Source organism: Lagopus leucura, unplaced genomic scaffold, assembly GCF_019238085.1.
Source record: "Lagopus leucura isolate 7727_CA_CO unplaced genomic scaffold, USGS_WTPT01 Super-Scaffold_100002, whole genome shotgun sequence".
Taxonomy (NCBI): Eukaryota; Metazoa; Chordata; class Aves; order Galliformes; family Phasianidae; genus Lagopus; species Lagopus leucura.
In genome coordinates, this window is record NW_024962263.1 from 12,945,360 (window position 1) to 12,951,154 (window position 5,795).

Below are 5,795 nucleotides of genomic sequence, written 5' to 3' on the forward strand. Positions count from 1 at the left end.
GGGGGGGGGAAGGGGCGTGTGCGCGTGTGGGGAGGGGGCGGGCGGTGGGGGAGGGGCGGGTCTCGCTGGCGGCGGCGGCTCCCGCGGCGCTTCCCCCTCCCCTGACCTAGCGCCGCTGCGCGCGCCCGTCGGACCACCGTCGGCGCTCGCGGCCCGGGCCCAAGCCGACCGAGCGCGAGCTCTCGGCGAGGGGCGGGGCCGGCGCGGGGAGGCGGGCACGGCGCGTCTGTCGGCCTATGGGCGAACGGACGTCTGCGCGCTCGTGAGCGCGTGCGGCGCCCCGCGCCCGGGCTGCGCCGGCGGCCGCGGGGTTTCGTTGCGTCGGCGGCCGTTCCGGCGACGGCGGGCTGTGATGCTCGGTCGGTGCCGGCGGGGCGGGGCGGCGAGTGTACCGCCTTTTTTTTTTTTTTTTTTTTAATCCCACCTGCCGTGCCCGTCCATTGGGAGCGGAGGAGTGGCCGTGGTGGTGGGCGGCTGAGCCGGCTCCGGCGCTGCCTCGGCCGTGCGGGTGCGTCCTGCGTTCCGTTAGGCTCGCGCGGACTCCGCGGCTCGCCTCACAGCCCCGATATAGAAAAAAGGCGTTTTCCTGAGGTAACGCCACTTGCTGTCTTTGGTGTGTGGAGCTCCGCAGCTGTAGGACAGCATTGGGTGCAAACCCGCTGGTGTGTTTGCATTCCCAACACGATGGGAACCGCTATTGCGAGAGCTGTCATTTTTATATTCACAGAATCTTAGAATCATGAAGGTTGGAAAATACCTCTAAGCTCATCCAGCCCTACCAGCAGCCCTTCCCCACCGTGCTCACCACCCGTGTCCCTCAGCACCACATCCACGGGGTCCTTGAACGCCTCCGGGGACGGTGACTCTGCCGGCTCCCTGGGCAGCCTGTGCCACTGCCTCACTGCTCTTTCTGGGAAGTTTCTGGGAACCTCCACACGGGCACAACTTAAAGCCATGATCTCTCTTTCTATCAGTGTTACTGGGAAGAAGATGCTAACCTTCCCCCCTTCCCCCCATAGTCACAACCTCCTTTCAGATCACAAAGAGGGATGAGGTCTCCTCCAAGCCTCCTCCGCACTGAGCAATCCCAGTTCCCACTCCCCATAAGACTTGTGCTCCACACCCTTCGCAGCTTGGTTGCCTTTCTCTAAAGGGCCTCCATGCCTTTCTTGTAGTCAGGGGCCCAAAACTGAACTCAAGGTGTGGCTTCACCAGTGCTGAGTACAGAGGGTATTGCTGCTGTTACAGTATCATGCAGCTTTCTGCATGACTTTGCAGGTAATTTTGCAGTATGGAAAAACAGAGAGTGTAAAGAAAGTATGGCAAAATGCACTTTGAGACAGTTGATCCTGAAACAGAACACTGGATTCGCCCTGGTTTCACCCATTTTGTTACCAGTTGTTGTGATCAGAGATGATGGAGAGCCTACAATTGCACCATTAAGCATTAGTCAGTAATTGGGAAGTTGTGGTGCCTGTTACTTCAGTCCCCACATGTTTAGAGGAAGCCAGTATATTTGGAAGCAGACTCAAGCCCATGGCTTGCAGAGCACACAGCGAGGAATGAAATGTGTTTTAATCAGAATTATGCAAAACAGCATCCCTAAACTGTTTACAGAAAAGAAGTATGAACAGCCAGTGCTAACCCCCCTTATCTATCTGTCCAGAAGCTGATTGTGCTGCAATGAAAGAGCCTATTTATTAACCAAGTAAATGTCATGCAGATTATAATAATCTAGCATGCATCATTCAGACTTACCACAGAGCATCAATCTACTCTTAAATGTTGCTTACAGACTAAACCATACCCCAGTTTCTCATATCTATGTGTCTAGTCCATGGCATTTTATTTACTTTAAGGTACAATATGTTAGGTTTCTACTTTCCTAATGGTTGTTCTGTCCTCTTCTAGTAACACAAATAGACTTGAACCTGAATCAGCAAAGCTCTTTCATTATTGTTACAGATCATTGTGAGCAGAAATGTAGCAGAGAGGGGAAATTGTTCGAGTCCTACCACATCATCCCAGATTGTTAGCAATTCTTTGTCAGTCCCAGGACAAGGAAGGTGAATAGTGCACAAAAAAAGAGCTGCATAAAGCCATTTTATCCTTCTTTATTTTATACTGTTCTCTGTTCTCTGGTTAGGGCCTGATGGGCTCACAAATCATTCCAAATCCTTACAGTTTTTAGTCAGAGCAGTTATCATAATACCCCAGGATATTATTTTCTCACATTGTCATTGTGAAGTAGTAATTCTGGAATCACAGTAATTCTAGTCACCTTGTTATGGGTTTTGTTGTTGTTGTTTTTTGTTTCTTTTTCCCCAAACAAAAAATACTGTGACTACCATAGCAGATACGCCAAACTGGAATCATTTAATGCACCAGAACAAGGCTTGAGGTTTATGCTTAATTTGAATGTGGTTTTTCTATCTGAGTAAAGTATACTGGATCAGAATTAAATGGATGCTCAAAGTAAGATTTCTTATACTTGAACAAAATGTGATTCAAATGAAATGCAATAGTTCCAAACAGGTGATTCTACAGAGAGGCAAAAATAAATTTAATTTTGGTAAAAGGCATAAAGGCAGTGAGAGAAAGTCCACTGACTCATTCCTGAGTCCAAAAAGGTGGGATAAATAGTATGCACGCAAAGGTTATGGTTGAAAGTTTGCTCCCCAAGTCTAGAAAATACTTGAGCATGTGCCTACATCCATCCCAATTTGTGATAGTTTCCAAGCTGATACTTCGTTTCATGAATAAACTGAAGAATTTGATTAACTCAGCCCTATTTTGTTTCCCTTTTTCCAATGGTTCAAATTGTGATACTAGAGGAAAAGAGATTTGAAAGATAGGAGAAGAAAACCAGGACAACAAATAGTATGAGAAAGGAAAAAGAAGATGAAGAGCTTAAAAGTATTTCTATAGCTCAAGGAGTTGGTAGCAAGTATTGGGACAAAGTGGAATGAGAACTGAAACTTTGAGTGTCCAGAGGAAATGAAAGTGAAACTCAGGGCTGTGGGTGGAAGAAGCAAGCAGTGAGGAAATGCATGAATACTGATGTGATAAGCTGAGCTTGAGAGATGTTAACCTGATTTTCTTAGTGACCTGTGAGATGAGAGGAAGAACTGTGGCATTGTGTGATACACAGCACAGTGTCAGGGGAAAACAAAGGAAAACCTCTCAAAGCAGCTGAGCTGGTCACAGTGTGGTGCACACAGAGGGAACAATCTAACTAGAGTGGGAAATACAGATCTCCAGTAGAGACTAGAGCAGTTTTGCTCGTTCATTATTTGTCATTTACCTTACGATAGTTGGCATTTTTTTGAGTATCTTACCTTTTGTGGAACAGGCGTTTGTTACATTTTAGCTGAGACAGCTACAAGAAGAAAGCCTTGAGAAGATGATAATTTGTAATTCACTGAAAACAAAGCCTGACAAATCAATAGCTTATTACTGTTTTTTTCTTAGTGTATAGATTTTGAATGTTTGAGCTCATCTGTTCTTTCCTGTGTCCTCTTTTTCAGCACAAGCTGAACAAGCTTATATTCCCCTGTACATAACAAGCACACGTGGGATTTAATGTCTTGGCATAAGGCAGTCTGACTGTACATGGAAGGCTTAGGATATCTGCAGCACCTCTGAGGTTGGCTCTCTCGATCAAGAAACAAGTCGACAGAACAAATGGTGGCATTTACTTAGCCATATTCCCAAGTACACTGTTTGTAGCCTAATTATGTTTTCAATAATAGAAGGATACATTTAAGTGCTCATTTTAATTATGGATCTTCTAAATCTGAGATTGTAACTTCCTCTCGAAATAAAACTGGTATTGGCAGGGCATTTTATTACATAAGATTAGTCGTGTTGGATGGACCATTTCATGGTGTGTTATTAGACTGTTTTGAAAGCTAAAGCTATGCTTAACAATGTTGTTTTTTTTTCCCTATATATATGTGGAATGAATACAGGTGTTTCTACAACTTAATACTCGATATGACCGGTGAAATGCAAATAACCCTTAGTCCTAATCATGTTAGCATCCCGTGCCAGGGATAAACATACGGTTTTAAACCCAGTTTAAATCGCTCACACGTCATTTTCAATTTAAAGTTACTGAAAAATTAGTTCAGTGTAGGCAGAGGGTGTGTCCCCAGGATTAATGTGATTATGAAAGACAATTTCTAAAGTCAAAGTTGGTTACTGATTTGCAAAGGTCACCTGTCCCAGGCCTCTGTGGCAAGCTGGCCAATAAAGGTGCTGTTACGAAACACAGTCACAAATTTCAGTTCACCACTCAAAGAAAGCTGAACTGAGGCTGCAACCCTTTTTTACGTAACTATCAAAGGTGAATTATTACTATTTTAAACTGGATGCTGATCAGATATGTGTGAAAGATTGAAACATTACGAAAGTACAAAGATTTCAGTTTATGTGTAGATGGAGCAGCCTACATACCTGCATGGGGTACAACCCATGGTACAAATAGCAGTCTGAACTGGTTTACTCTTTGGTGTAAAATAGTAAATGACAGCTAACAAGAGAATTTAGGGAGAGCAAAGAATACAGTAGCACTGAGAAGTTTGTATCCTTTGGATCTTCTGGCCAGCAATTTCCCTACTGGAAATTCTCACTGTGGCTTTAATGCCACAGATCACAGACTGTGCTGATTTAGATCATGATGACTTCTAGCAAGTACGAACCGTGCTAGAGCTGGAATTTGCACAGACAACTACCTAATGTAGGTGAGAATTCATCCTGGGGAGAACAAATGCAACTCCCAAAAGCATTCAGCTCTGGGCTTTCACATTTTGCAGAGGACAGTGGTGAAATGCCACTGACTGTGGAAAATTGCAGAACCATTGCTGTAAGCTTTCACAATGCATTGCGGATAATCTGCATACACAGTTCAGCCAACGCTGGGGTTTTGCTGTCATGGGAAGTCCTATTTGAGACCATTCGAGCACGTGCCTAAATCAGCCCCTGTTCTAGTGAGCAACAAACTATATCCTTAAGTGTAAAGCAGTAAAATTTAAACACCTACGCATAAGATAAAAGACCCAGGCCACCTTAAACATCTGATCATAGCTAATTGAAATCTGTTCTCAAATGAGGGCCTGCAGGAGGAATGTAGGTGCGGCTCAGACATGCCAGAGCCTAAGCACGAGGCCTGCTTGGTGTTAGTCATGTACATGATAATTATGTGTGCATTTAGGACCCAGGAATCAAACTCCCCTGAGCGATTTATTGGCTGGATTATTTCATCACTTCTAGACTTGTGCCAGCAGGAGAAAACTCCCGGTTAGATCATAAGGAACTTCTGTGTGAACGTCCTTCAGAACAAAACCCTCATCAATATGAACTCAAAGGTTATTGGAAAAGAAGCATTACATCCTGACCTTTAAAATGTGCAGTCACGGTTAGAAAGACCAACTGATGCCAGCATGAGCTGCAGAAGAGTCATGAGTCACTTGTGAAATTTCTGTTGCAGAAGGAACATGTTATCCCTTCCCTCTGCTGGTAGTGCCAGTCTCTTGCTGTCTTAGGAGTCCCATCTGCTGCCTCCTAAATTAGACACATAGCTCTCACCATCACTGTGCAAAAGAGTTGCTGTCAGTGCTCAGAACATGGCATTCTGCACAGCATGAGCTGTGGATACTGATCTTAGCTACAGCCTGGGAAACCCCTGTGGCTTACGTCCCATAGACGGCCTCAAGAGAGGAACAGCTCCTGCAACTGCCAGAGCTCATTTCTCAACACTAGGACTTCGCAGGATTTAGCCAGCAAGCCAGGCT